The sequence below is a fragment of the Antechinus flavipes genome, chromosome 4, assembly GCF_016432865.1.
Source record: "Antechinus flavipes isolate AdamAnt ecotype Samford, QLD, Australia chromosome 4, AdamAnt_v2, whole genome shotgun sequence".
NCBI classification, from domain to species: domain Eukaryota; kingdom Metazoa; phylum Chordata; class Mammalia; order Dasyuromorphia; family Dasyuridae; genus Antechinus; species Antechinus flavipes.
In genome coordinates, this window is record NC_067401.1 from 433,830,758 (window position 1) to 433,844,817 (window position 14,060).

Here is a 14,060-nt window from a genome sequence, read left to right on the forward strand (position 1 = left end):
GCAAGACAATAGAAGTATCAAGAGAGAAGAGGGAAAATGGCATTATCCTTATAGAAACCATAAAAGAGCAAATATCAAATGTACACTGGACAGAAAACATTTAAATCATAAAGTAAAAGTTAATTGAATTGCAAGTTTGCTGATAGTAGACAAATCTAACAGAAATATTAACAAAACACAAAAATGTAGAATTGAAAAACCTTGGAGAATTTTGAACTCAAAGATTCATAGGATCTTCTGAATGAGAATATTATAGAATGCACATATTTCTCAGAACAAATCATAATTTTGTACAAACAGAACATTACAAATATATGTCAAAAAGTGGACTTCTAAATTTATACATCATAATACAAAAATCCTTTATGCAACATAGCACAATAAAAATAGAAATAATGCAACCAAAACAAAAAGGAAATATACAATATAATATTGAAAAGTCTAGACATTTCCTTCTCATTGGATATTTAAGTATATTGAGAAGACTACTTTATTTTTTAAAGACAAGATCACTGTCTACACAAATTTTTCAAAAATAAAAATAAAAAACTACATAGTTGTGTTAATGTAACCCTTTTGTACATATGACATTGTATTTCTTTCTTTAATTACAATAAACTACAAATATTAAAAAACACAGTTATCTGGAGTAGTCTATATAGGAACTTTTGGACTTTCTTCTATAATGTTAAAATATTGTTATTTTTTGGACTTATAACACTGAACTTTCCAGTAAAAGCATGGAACATGTTAAAGTATACAATGCACTGTTTTTATATATACAGCACTGGTGGATGAACAATTTCTCTTAATAATAATACTGCATGTGCTGTGGCTTTACTAAATGCATACTCAAATTATTATAACTAAAAAATCTCTTGGGACACTGCAAATTAATTAGAATATACGAACTGGGACTTCTGGCCAAGATGGTGGAGAGGAAGCACACAGCTGTGTAAGCTCCACGTTTTCTCTCAGAATTCATTTCATGACAAGCCTCTGAATTAATGCTTGACTGAAAAAAAAAAAAACCACAAATAGTTACCAAGAGAAGACATCCTTGAAATTTGCCAGGAAAGGTCTGTTTTTGCTTGAGGGCGGGGACGGTTTTAGATCGGGCCCAGGCTGAGGGCAGGCAGTGGCAGCACAGCAGTGAGAGCACAGGAGGCAGCTCACAGCCAAGCAGACCAGAGGGGGTGGGGTGTGATCTCAGCTGTCTCTGCAGGGAGAGCTTTGCTACAGGATTGGATATTTTGCCCTGGCAGCAAGCCAGCAGACAAGCAGAGAAGCTAAAAACACAGGGGGTGAAGAATACAACCCCAAACAGCTGGAGTCTCTCAGGACCTGGCCACCCCTCCCCCACAGTGACTCAACACCCTCTTAGAGTCTCAGAGCACAGGTGCAGCACAGCCATCCCTGTCCTGTTAGGGCCTCACTGCTGCCCCCCTCCCCCCCAGCAGTCTGTAGAGGAAGCTCGGTAACACCACCCAGCCCCAAAAAGAAAGCAGATTCCTTTTATTTTGTTTCTTTTTTCTTTTTTTTTTTGCTAGTTTGTCTTTGATTCTTCTCTGACAAAATGAGCAAAAAACTGAAAAGGACCTTAACCATTGACAGCTTCTATATGGATAGAGAGCATATCTAAACCCTGAGGAGACTAAAAACAGACTGTCTCCAGCTGAATCCCCAAAGGAAGAGATGTCTGTTCTTCAGCACAGATGAATCTCGTAGAAGAAATTTAAAAGGCTCTCACAAGAGAGCTAGAAGAAAAATGGGAAAAGGAAAGGGAAGCTTGGCAAGAGAGTCTGGAGAAGTCATCCCACTCATTTAAAGACAGAGTGGAAAAGAAATCAAATCCTTAAAAAATAGGATTAGTGAACTGGAAACAGAACATAGCTCTCTAAAAAATAAAATTAGCGAAATGAAAAAAACTCCATAGAACAAAACACCTCACTTAAAAACTCAATTGGACAATTAGAAAAAGATATAAAAAAGTGAGTGAAGAAAATACTTCATTGAAAATCAGAATCAAACAAATGGAACTGAATGACTTGAGGAGACAAGAATCAGTCAAACAAAACCAAAAAAATCAAACAATGGAGAAAAAGGTGAAATACCTTCTTGGGAAAACAACAGACCTGGAAAATAGATCTAGGAAAGACAATCTGAGAATCATTGGACTCCCAGAAAAATATGATGAAAAAAGGACCCTGGACACTATTTTCCAGGAAATTATCAAAGAGAACTGCCCAGAAGTCATAGAAACAGAGGGTAAAATAGACATTGAAAGAATTTATCGATCACCTACTGAAAGGGATCCTAAAATCAAAACACCAAGAAATATAATGGCCAAATACCAGAACCCTCAGACGAAGGAAAAAATACTGCAAGTGGCTGAAAAAACCCAATTCAAATATAGAGGAGCCACAATAAGAATCACCCAGGATCTAGCAGCATCCACATTAAAGGATCAAAGGGCCTGGAATATGATATTCCGAAAGGCTAAGGAACTTGGGATGCAACCAAAAATAACTTACCCCACTAGAATGAGCATCTTTTTCCAGGGAAAAAGATGGACATTCAACGAAATAAGCAAATTTCATCTATGTTTGATGAAAAAACCAGAACTTAACAAAAAAGTTTGATCTACAAATATAGAACTCAAGAGAAACCTAAAAAAGTAAAAAGAAATCTTGGGAACTATATTTCTGCTATAAATATGTATAAAGAATACATTATATCTTGTTCTAGAAACTAGAGGTAGAAAGGACATTGTACCAGAAAAAGGGTAAAGTGGGGGTACTACATCTCATGAAGAGGCAAAAGAAACCTATTATATCTGAGAGAAAGAATGGAGGGGGATGAATATAGTGGGTATCTTACTGCCATCAGAATTGGCTTTAAGAGAAAAATTTTAGACATATTCAATTTATGGTGAAACTTCTCCCACCTCATTGAAAAGTAAAAAGGGAAAAGTGAAAAGGGAAGGAATAAGCTAAGAGGAAGGGAATATAGAAACTGTGAGGAAAAGGAGTAAGATAGGGAGAGGAACTCTAAGGCAGGGGGAGGGATACTAAAAAGGGAAGGCTGTGAGAAGCAAGTGGTGCTCACAATTTAATACTGGGGAGGGGGGTAAGGGGGAAAGAAGGGAGAAAAGCATAAACAGGGATTAACAAGATGGCAAGTAATACAGAATTGGTAATTTTAACCATAAATGTGAATGGGGTAAACTCCCCCATAAAGAGGAAGCGGTTAGCAGAATGGACTAAAAGCCAGATTCCTACAATATGTTGTTTACAGGAAACACACCTGAAGCAGGAAGATATATATAGAGTAAAGATAGAATATACAAACTGGTATAATAGTTTTCATTCACTTCTTAAAAGGTACTACTACAGGAAAGTCCAGTTACAGTGTTGGGTAGGTTTGATGAAGTTGGGATGCTTCTGGCACTGTTGAATTAGTTAACATTTCTTCAGACCTGGCTAGAGCCATAATGTATCTATATGTTAAAGCAAATAGCATGATACTCTACTTATCTATCTAGTCAATGGAGTTTTTCTGTTAATTTGCCTGACTAGACCATAAAAGATCTCATAAATGTTTATCTTTAATACAGCAGAAGATTCTAAGAATGCCATTCTTCCATTATCTTACCAAGTTCTGTCCTTCCTTTTTTTCTGAAACTTTTCAATTCTTTCTCTAATCATACTTATTACCAAAAAAGAAACATTGGCACATCATCACTGTCTTAAACTTGAAAGTATCTCTTCTGGAAGATCTTGTAAATCATTAAACATTGATTGTGCTGTGATGGAATAGACTAGTGCAAAGCTTTGTCCATTTTTCATATACAAATCTCTCATTTCTATAAATTGTTCCATTCCAGCAGTATCCAAGATTCCAACTGCACATTATTGAACATCTATATCAACTTGCTTTCTATGTGAATTTTCTTTCATAAGATCATATTTTTCAACAAATATTCTTTGAACAAACTGCATTGTCAGGGTACATTTTCTAACACCTTATAAGCCAAGTAGTATTATACTATTTATACATGAGGAAAGGTTGTAATCAACATTTCACTATACAGGGTGCCACCACTTAGTTTCCCAGAAGGCCCCTTCTCCAGAAGTAGGATCTCCCTCCTCTGATTTCTGGCTATGCTTTCTGAAAGCTAAAGCTGACACCACCCTTTTCCTCTTTTCTACTACCACTGCTCTGGCTAATTTCATGCCTAATTAGTAATGCATATATTTTAGAAAGAGACTACAAGTAGAAAATAACATGAGCTCTGAGATGAATAAAAAGAAGTAGGCTGGATTTCATTAGGGAAATTCTTTAGGGACTTAAAAAAATGATCTCTAGCACAAATTTTTGTCTTTCAACTCTGATGCCATATGGTAGTGAACTGTTGAATGCAACAATCCACAAAAAATCAAAATTGTAGGTGATCCAGATGGATATGGATAGATACAGAATTTTACATAGATTATAGCATGTTGCTCATAATTGAAGCAGAAAAAGAAGAAAAAACTATCAATTATATGTATTATGGGGAAAATATAAGTAAGTCTGACTGTGGACAAGACCAAGAATGCAAAATGGACAGTACAAACTATATAGTAAAGATCTAGAGCACTTCCAGGATATTTAAGCAGGTAATTAATGGAGGATTTATGGGGAAAAATGTGCAAAAGAATCAGGGAAGATGAGAAAATTTAAATGATTGCAAATGCCACCATTAAAGTGGAGTAATCACTGCAGTAAAATCATATCATGTGTGAAAATTAAGATGGATTGAGAGACAGTGGTCCTACCACGATCAATTTATTAGTTATGTTAGCAGAAAGCAATACATTGATTCTATGGTCTCTCACTAACCCAAAATCACAAGGTATGGCTTTCTAGTCTTCATATAATTATGGTAAGTATGAGAAAACACATAACAGAGTTGGATAAATGAGGAAAACATAATTGGTTACATCAAGAAGGGCAGGCTAGCAATGAGACTAGTAACCTTCTTCTCTGTCATTAAGGTTGTTTGATTGATTCACGGGACCATTTTTTTGTAATTTTTTTCTAGGGGATCTAAACTATCAGACTTGCTGTCTCCTTAAAAGAAATTAAAAACTCCCCTAATTAAACAAAGACAGGCAAAGATGAACTACACATCTTTGGGGATGGTAACAAATTAATTCATTAGGCTTAACAAACAGCCAGGAAGTATCCCAGGGACTGCCAGTATAAGAGATAACTTTTCTTTTAAGCTAACTCAAAGGGAAATCCAAATTCTTAAGTGTAATGCAAGCACATAGAAAAATGATTTTAGGCTTATGCAGATGCAATTATAAAAATCAGTACAGAATAAAATGTTACATCATAAAATTAGTATAAGAGAAATCAATATATTAGGAACTAGAGGGAATATTAATTTCTATCTTTTCAATATTGATATGATAAATATTACATATAATTAAAACTAAATGGAGTTACTTAATGGATTATAATCCTCAATTTTTCAATAAAAATAATTTTAGATCTTTCCCTTTGACATTTTTTTTTAGCTGATACATTAAAATAGCAAACATAACTCCATTTGCCCTTCATCCACCGTTTTGTTGAACTATAGTCTCGATTTCATGAAAGTCACCTGATTTTGGAGAAGTCATAATATTATTTCACCTATCAATTGTCAATTAATTTTAGGAATGTCACTATATTATCTTTCTTCCCTTCATCTCAAATTCTCCCAGTCCCTTCCATCAGTAAGAAACCAGTTCTCAGTGACTTTGTCCTTTTGTTTGTTTCAGTCCTATCAACTGCATACTAACTATGTAGAAACCAAAAGTCTGATTCCTGTGCAACTGAAAACCTTGGACCTAATTTATTTCTATAACTGCATGCTTTGCTAAATAAATCATTTGTCTGGAGGATACTTGGTTTCTATATTCTGTGGTAACAGCTGTTAGGTAGATTTGATCCTACTATGTGAGCATTGCCTTTATTAGGTTTTGTTTGTATGAATGATATGATCATAAGGTAATGTATTCAACCTGGTCATTTTGATCATCAAACAACCAATTCAGAATAACAAGTTGCCAACCTGATAAATAGTGCTTAGCTGATTATGTACAATCAATTAAACTATCACAAGAAGATTTAACATTAAATAATATTATATTTTAAAATTATATTAAAATGCTCTTAATTATTATGGAGAAATGCAAATTAAAACAACTCTGAAGTGCCACACCTCTCAGATTGGCTAAGATGACAGGAAAAGATAATGATAAATGTTGAAGGAGATGTGGGAAAACTGGGACACTAATGTATTGTTGGTAAACTTGTGAAAAGATCCAATCATTCTGGAGAACAATCTGGAACTATGCCCAAAAGCCTATAAAATTATGCGTACCCTTTGATTCAGTAGTGCTATTACTGGATCTGTATCCTAAGGAAATCTTAAAGGAGACAAAAGGACCAACAAGCAAAAATGTTTGTAGCAGCTGTTTGTGGTAGCAAAGAATTGGAAAATGAGTAGATGCCCATCAATTAGGTAATAGCTGAACAAGTTGTGGTATGTGAAGGTAATGGAATATTATTATTCTATAAAAATGATGAAAAAGATGATTTTAGAAAGGTCTGGAAAGATTTACATGAATTGATGGTAAACAAAACAAGCAGAACCAGGAATACATCATACTTAATAACAGCAAGAATGTGCAATGATCAACGATGGAAGACTTAGTTCTTCTCAATGATTCAGTGATCCAAAGCAATCCCAATAGACTTTGGACAGAAAATGCCATCTGCAGACAGACAAAGAACTAAGTTAAGGGTCCTGAATGTAAATTGACACATGCTATGCTCACTTCTGTTTTCTGTTGTTTTTTTCCTCTCTCCCATAAAGCCATGTGTGTTAAAAACAAACAAATAAATGATAAATAAATAAATAAATTTGATCAATAATTCTTCAACTGTCTCAAGAATAAATCTAAGGTACCCCTTTAGTCTAGTATTTTAATTTTTCCCCTTTTAGTTCTTTTTAAGAAATAAGAAATGTGTTATATTTGAAGCTGGTTCTTCCCCAAAGTTGTCTCCCTTCTTAACTCCCTTTTCCTCCCTATCCTTGCTTTTTTTTTTTCTTTTTTGAGTTAGATATATTTCTGCACTACAGTTTGTGTGTGTGTGTGCGCGCCCATGTGTGTGTGTGCGCGTGTGTGATTTGTGTTCAACTCCCCCATGTTTATTCAGGTAAAAGTGATACTCATTTAACATGTATAGTAGTTTCCTTTATGTTTGTCAATCAATAAACATTCATTACTATGTGCTAGGCACTCAGCTAAATACTGGGGATGTGTGACATAAAGACAGACAGTATTTCCCTTCCAAAAGCTAACATTCTAATTGGCAAAGATAGTATAAAAGGGAGAGAAAGAGGAAGAGGGGACTGTGTGAGGTCTGGAGTGTCAGAAGCAAACCTGAAAGGGGGATAAAAAATAACTATTGGATCTTTCCTCAAAATGGAAAAGATAACCAATAAAAGAAAGAGATTTCAAAATTGGAGGAATAATCCAGACACTCCCACCCTTATACCAAATAAACTACAAATAGATATATGAACCAGATGTAAAAGGCCACATCATAAACAAATTTGGGAAACATAAAACATTACCATTAAGATAGGTTGCAAATGATAGTAAAAAGAAAATGACAAATGTTAGTGGAGCTATGGGAAAATAACACATTAATACACTATTGGTGGAGTGGTTTGTCAAGTAAATTTCATTTTCTAGATTTCTCTGAACTCACGTTTATCATAGTTCCTATTCATCTCTATGCTTATTAAAATTGATAATGTTCAAAAATTCTTCATTTCATTAAAGGTCTATTTTCTCCCTTTATTTTGTTGAACTGAGGTGTTTTATGTCTTTCTAATGAAATAGATCCTTTACTTTTTGTACATTTTTTATGAATCCTAATCTCTATAACTTCTATACACCACTGAATATTCTTAAACACATTTTTCATCAAGGTACCTTGCTAGAAAGGATATTCTCACAGAATTTTTGAATTAGAAGTCAACAGAGCAATCATCCAGTCCATGTAATTCATTTTATAAATGTCAGATAATTTTGTGGTTGCTGTCTAAAATTTTTTAAAATGTGGCTAGCTCACACACGGCCTTGATAGATTTTTGATTTGCAATCTGGTCCATTTGTCTCCAAAATATATTAAAATATTTATCTTTGAGAAGGAGCAAGAAGAAAGCTCTGGTAAGGCACTTTCTTTTTTGCCCTTACCTCTGTCCAAGAGGGATGTTAATCTAGAATTGTATCCATTTGTCATACACCTAATAGCTGTAAATTTAAAGATATAGCACTTCTGAGGACAGGCCCAGGATACTTTTCCTGATTACTATTAAGGAGAAAGTAATAGCTTAATATTGTCAAATTAACTCCCTCTCAACAAACATTAGTTACATAAAAGTTTAGCATGAATAGGGGACATTGAGGAAACGCATTTATGGAAGCAAAATATTGTGCAGTATAAGTAAAGATTATTTATTTCTAGTTATATTCTTTCTTTCAATTATTTAGACCTCTATTTCAGAGGAATTTTGATGTTATTTTGTCTAGCTCTATATTTTCCTTGGTAGTTTAATTGGTATGATAGCAAAACTTTAAATTAATTTAAATAGTATGCCATTTTAATTGTCAATCATGAGCAATTAATATCTTTTCAATTATTTGACATTCTTTATTCTTTGAAAAGATTGTATTATGAGGTTATTTTACATATTAAGAGTGAGTTGGCTATTCATTCTTTGGAAAGAAGAACAATGACAACATGAATGATATTTTGACTTGTAGGTAAGTTGGATTTAAATAGGGCAATGTTATATAAAATCATTAGCTTCATTCTCTTTTCCAGCATCATAGAAATCCAGTAGTAGGACAAAAAATTGAAGTAACTGGCAATGGTCCAGATGCAATGGATGACTTTGGCATCTTCAGTCTTTGATCAAGCTCTGAGCCCTTTACAGTTCTTGTGTAAGCCACCCTTATGACTCTTGAAACAAATTATACTAATTCATACATTCTACCTGGGAAAGTCTTCACATGCATGGGTACATATCCCTCTAACTCAGTGACAGGTTTAAGGTCTATCAGTTTACCCTCATCCTAGTTTAGTCTAGTTGTTTGAAATGTTTTATTGGGGTACAGTCACTGCACATGCTACAGCTTCTTAGAGCCACAGGTGAGAGTTGAGTGAAGGTGGACACCAAAAGTGGGTGAGTGAACAGAACTGAAAAAGGTTCAGCAAATGCTCATACCAGAAGTTTTAGACCTCCTAAACACCCTGTGAGTGACTGTTGTGCATTTCTTGTTTTTTCTTTTCTTTTTTTGGCTATTTTTTATTATAGCTTTTTATTTATAAAATATATGCATGGGTAATTTTTCATTATTGACCCTTACAAAACCTTCTGTTCCAATTTTCCCCTCCTTCCGCCCACCCCCTCCCCTGGATGGCAGCCAGTCCAATACATGTTAAATATGTTAAAGTATATGCTAAATATGATATATTATATATTTATACAGTTATCTTGCTGCACAAGAAAAATCAGATTTAAAAAGAATGTAAAACTAATCTGAGAAGGAAAACTAAAATGCAAGCAAACAATAACAGAAAGAGTGGAAATGCTATGTTGTGGTCCACACTCATTTCCCATAGTTCTTTCACTGGGTGTAGCTGGTGCTCTTCATTACTTAACAATTGAAACTGTTTTGGATCATCTAATTGTTGAAGAGAGCCACTTCCATCAGATTTGATCATCATATAGTATTGTTGTTGAAGTGTATAATGATCTCCTACACTTGCTCATTTCACTCAGCATCAGTTTATGTAAGTCTCTCCAGGCCTCTCTGAAGTCATCCTGCTGGTCATTTCTTAACTGAACAATAATATTCCATAACATTCATATACCATAATTTATTCAACCATTCTTCAATTGATGGGCATCCATTCAATTTCCAGTTTCTAGTCACTATGAAAAGGGCTGCCACAAACATTTTTGCCCATATGGATCCCTTTCCCTTTTTTTAAGATCTCTTTGGGGTATAAGCCCAGTAGTAATACTGCTGGATCAAAGGGTATGCACAGTTTGATAATTTTTTGAGCATAGTTCCAAATTGCTCTCCAGAATGGTTAGATCCATTCTCAATTACACCAACAATATATCAGTGTTCCAGTTTGCCCACATCCCCTCTAACATTTGTCATTATCTTTTCCTATCAGCCAATCTGAGAGATGTGTAATGGTATCTCAGAGTTGTCTTAATTTGTATTTATCTGATCAATAATGATTTGAAACAAAAGCTGGTGTCTTTGGGTTTATCTAACACTATATTGCTATAGTTATTGACTCTTTTGTTCTGTGAACCTCACCTATTCCACTGATCAACTAGTCTATTTCTTAGCCAATACCAAATAGTTTTGGTGACTGCTGCTTTATAATATAGTTTTAGATCTGATACAGCTAGGCCACCTTCATTTGATTTTTTTTTCCATTAGTTCCCTTGAAATTCTTGACCTTTTGTTCTTCCAGAATTTTGTTGTTATTTTTTCTAGGTGTGTAGAGGGCTGAAACTCTGAATAAGTGTACTTGAATGAGACAACTGAGCCCTTAAGGCTAATTGAGACAATGACTCTATTAGCATGTGTTTGGATAAATGGCTATTCTCACAGTTGATGCTAGCTGAATGCTTGGTGTTAAGAAAATCATAGGCAAGGATTAGAGGGTGGAGGGACAGAGGCCAGAGTCACTTTCCAGCAGGATATGGAGGAGAGAAGTTGGTGTCTTTGGACTTGAGAATCCAGGATACATCATTGGCAAGCCTCATGGCAGTTCATCGGTCTCTTTCATTTTCCCCCTAAAGACCAAGGACTTTATTTTATCCTGACTCTATCTGACCCTGAAACCCTCCAGAGAGCTAGCCCATATTTCACATAGGTGGTTAAAATAATTTTTGGGAAGTCTAATGGGTATAGCACTAAATAAATAGATTAGTTTAGGTAGTATTGTCATCTTTTTTATATTTGCTTGGCCTATCCAAGAGCACTTAATATTTTTCCAATTGGTTAGATGTGACTTTATTTGTGTGGAAAGTGTTTTGTAGTTTTGCTCATATAGTTCTTGACTTTCTCTTGGCAGATAGATTCTCAAATATTTTATACTATCAGTAGTTACTTTAAATGGAATTTCTGTTTGTATTTCTTGCTGTTGGATTTTGTTAGTAATGTATAAAAATGCTGAGGATTTTAGTGGATTTATTTTGTATCCTGCAACTTTGCTAAAGTTGTGGATTATTTCTAATAGCTTTTTAGTAGTTTTTTGGGGGTTTGCTAAGTATACCATCATATCACCTGCAAAGAATGATAATTTACTTTCATCATTACCTACTCTAATTCCTTTGATCTCTTTTTTCATCTCATTGCCAAAGCTAATGTTTCTAATACAATGTTGAATAGTAATGGTGATAGTTGGCAACCTTGTTTCACTCCTGATCTTTTTGGGAATGGATCCAGTTTATCCCCATTACATAAGATGCTTACTGATGGTTTTGAATAGATGCTGCTGACTATTTTAAGGAAAAATCCATTTATTTCTATATTATCTAGTGTTTTTAATAGGAATGGATGTTGGATTTTATCAAATGCTTTTTCTATATCTATTGAGATGATCATATGGTTTTTGTTAATTTGATTATTGATATAGTCAATTATACTAATAGTTTCCTAATATTGAACCAGTACTGCATTTGTGGTATAAATCCTACTTGGTCATGGTGTATTAGACTGGGGGTGATGTTCTATAATCTTTTTGTTAATATTTAATTTAAGATGTGGATTTATTTTCTATTCTGAAATATTTGACTCAGTCTATCTGCTAATTTTCTGAAATTTTCTAAATAAATCATCATATCAACAAAAAAAAGCATAATTTTTTCCCTTTAATGATGATTTTAAAATTTATTTCTTATCATTTCTATCACTAGAATCTCTGAAACATTGATAAATAAAAAATGGGGGGAAAAGATGTGGAGAGAACCTTTGATTTAGTCATATTTATTGAGAAATATTCTAATATTTTCCCATTACAAATAATGCTATAGTTGAGGTCTACATATGTTTTTATCATGTTAAAATGAATCATTTACATTTATGTTTTGAGGAAATTTAGCATCAATGAATATTCTTTTCCCCAAAATTTCTGCAATTATTGATATAAGTATGATTTGAAATATTTGTTTTTAATAATTATGTTAATTATTTCCTATTTTTCTACTGCCCTTGCTTCTCTGATATAAACCCAACTTGGTTATAATGAATAATTATTTGGGAATTTTTTTTTAATCCTTGTGCTAGGATTTTATTTTAAAATTTTATTTATGACTAATATTTTTTCTTAAGTTCTGTATATTTTTGTCCTTCTCTGGTTTATATATTAAGATTATATTTGTCTCATAAAAGGATAGTTTCATAGCTTTGTTTCCAATACTACAAAAAAAAATTGTATAACAGGTATTAAATTGATCTCTAAACATTGATAGAATTCATCTATAAATCCATATGAAAGTATATTTTTCCTCCTTTAGTAACTTCTCTATACTAATTCATTTTAATTTTAAAAATATTGACTCATATCTGCATTTGATATTTTAATAATTTGACCCTTTAATTTTGTAAATGATTTTTTTATTCTTTTTAATTCTGCTAAATATTGCTGGCACATAAATTGTGTGATAGTAAGTTCTGATCATTCTTTTTATTTCCGTATTCTGACTTTTGCCTTGTTCCTTTATTATTTTTAATTGTATTTTTGATCACTATGGCTAGATATTTATTAATTTTGTTAGCTTTTTTCAAAGAAACAGCTTTTAATTTTTTAATTATTTAATTTTACTTTTTAATTTAATTTTATTCCTCTTTAATGTTCTTGCAATTTGCTAATATGTTGATTTTCTAGTTTTTTAAAGTACATATTGAGTTTCTTTTTTCCCCCCTTATCTATCCTTTTGCTTCAGTCAAACTGAGACCTGTTAAAAACTTTGGCTTAAAAAGGCCAAAATCTCCACTGCATCCAGAAATCCAGTAATCTTAATCTTTATTTTGCTACTGGATCCAGATGGCTCCAGAAGAGAAAGCAAGACTTTATACAGCCCTCCTCACTTAAATCCAATTGACTTTTATGTCATGGAGTCATGTCCCTGATGTCATGATTTTCTTTGAAAACAAAGGACAAACAGTAAAAGCAATTCATATCATTAATCCTTTTTTTTTCTAATTTATTAAGATATTTTAAGAACTTTAATTTTACTTTGGAAAATTGCTTTATCTGCAATTAAGAAATTATGGTTCCTTTTTTAAAAATCAATTTTAAGTAAAATTCTCTTTCATATGATTACTAATTGTTCCTATGATTTGTTTTATGATCCACTCATTAATCATGATGTCACTATTAAAATATTTATTCATATCTTTTGCTTTTAAAGTTTATTTCAAATTTGTGGTTAATGTTAAGAAGCAAAACAGAAGCAAGTGATTCATGTAGAGTCACAGAACTTGTGATTGTCTGAACCTAGATTTGAATTCAGAAAGATGAGTCTCCCTAACTGCAGACCATTCTATACACTGTGCCACTTGGCACATATATATGTAGGTGACTGCTCAAGGCATACACATACCTTCTACCTTTTTTCTACCTACTATTTGACTATGACCCAGTCCCTCAATGGACAACTGATCTCTCTATTTTATGCAAACATAATTAACCCTTAACATATTCATCTTCCTTTGGACCTAAAAATTCCCATACCATGTGGAAATTCTAAAAGTTTTTTCTCTGTATATGTCCCTTGATATTGGTTTCATTTTTTGTTCCCTTTGTCCCACTTAGAATCTGCTCAAATCTGCACCCCTATTTGTGATTTTCAAAAATAATTTTTTTTTCAAAAGTGGAGTTTTCATCTAGAACAAGAACAGGAAGAAGAAGAG

At 33.2% G+C, this 14,060-nt stretch overlaps 1 pseudogene; it reads right to left on the reverse strand.

Moving 5' to 3' along the window:
• Nucleotides 1-3,536: 3,536 nt before the first annotated feature.
• The window catches only part of LOC127561649 (ras-related protein Rap-1b-like), a 19,546-nt pseudogene continuing 9,022 nt past the window's right edge, over nt 3,537-14,060 (reverse strand).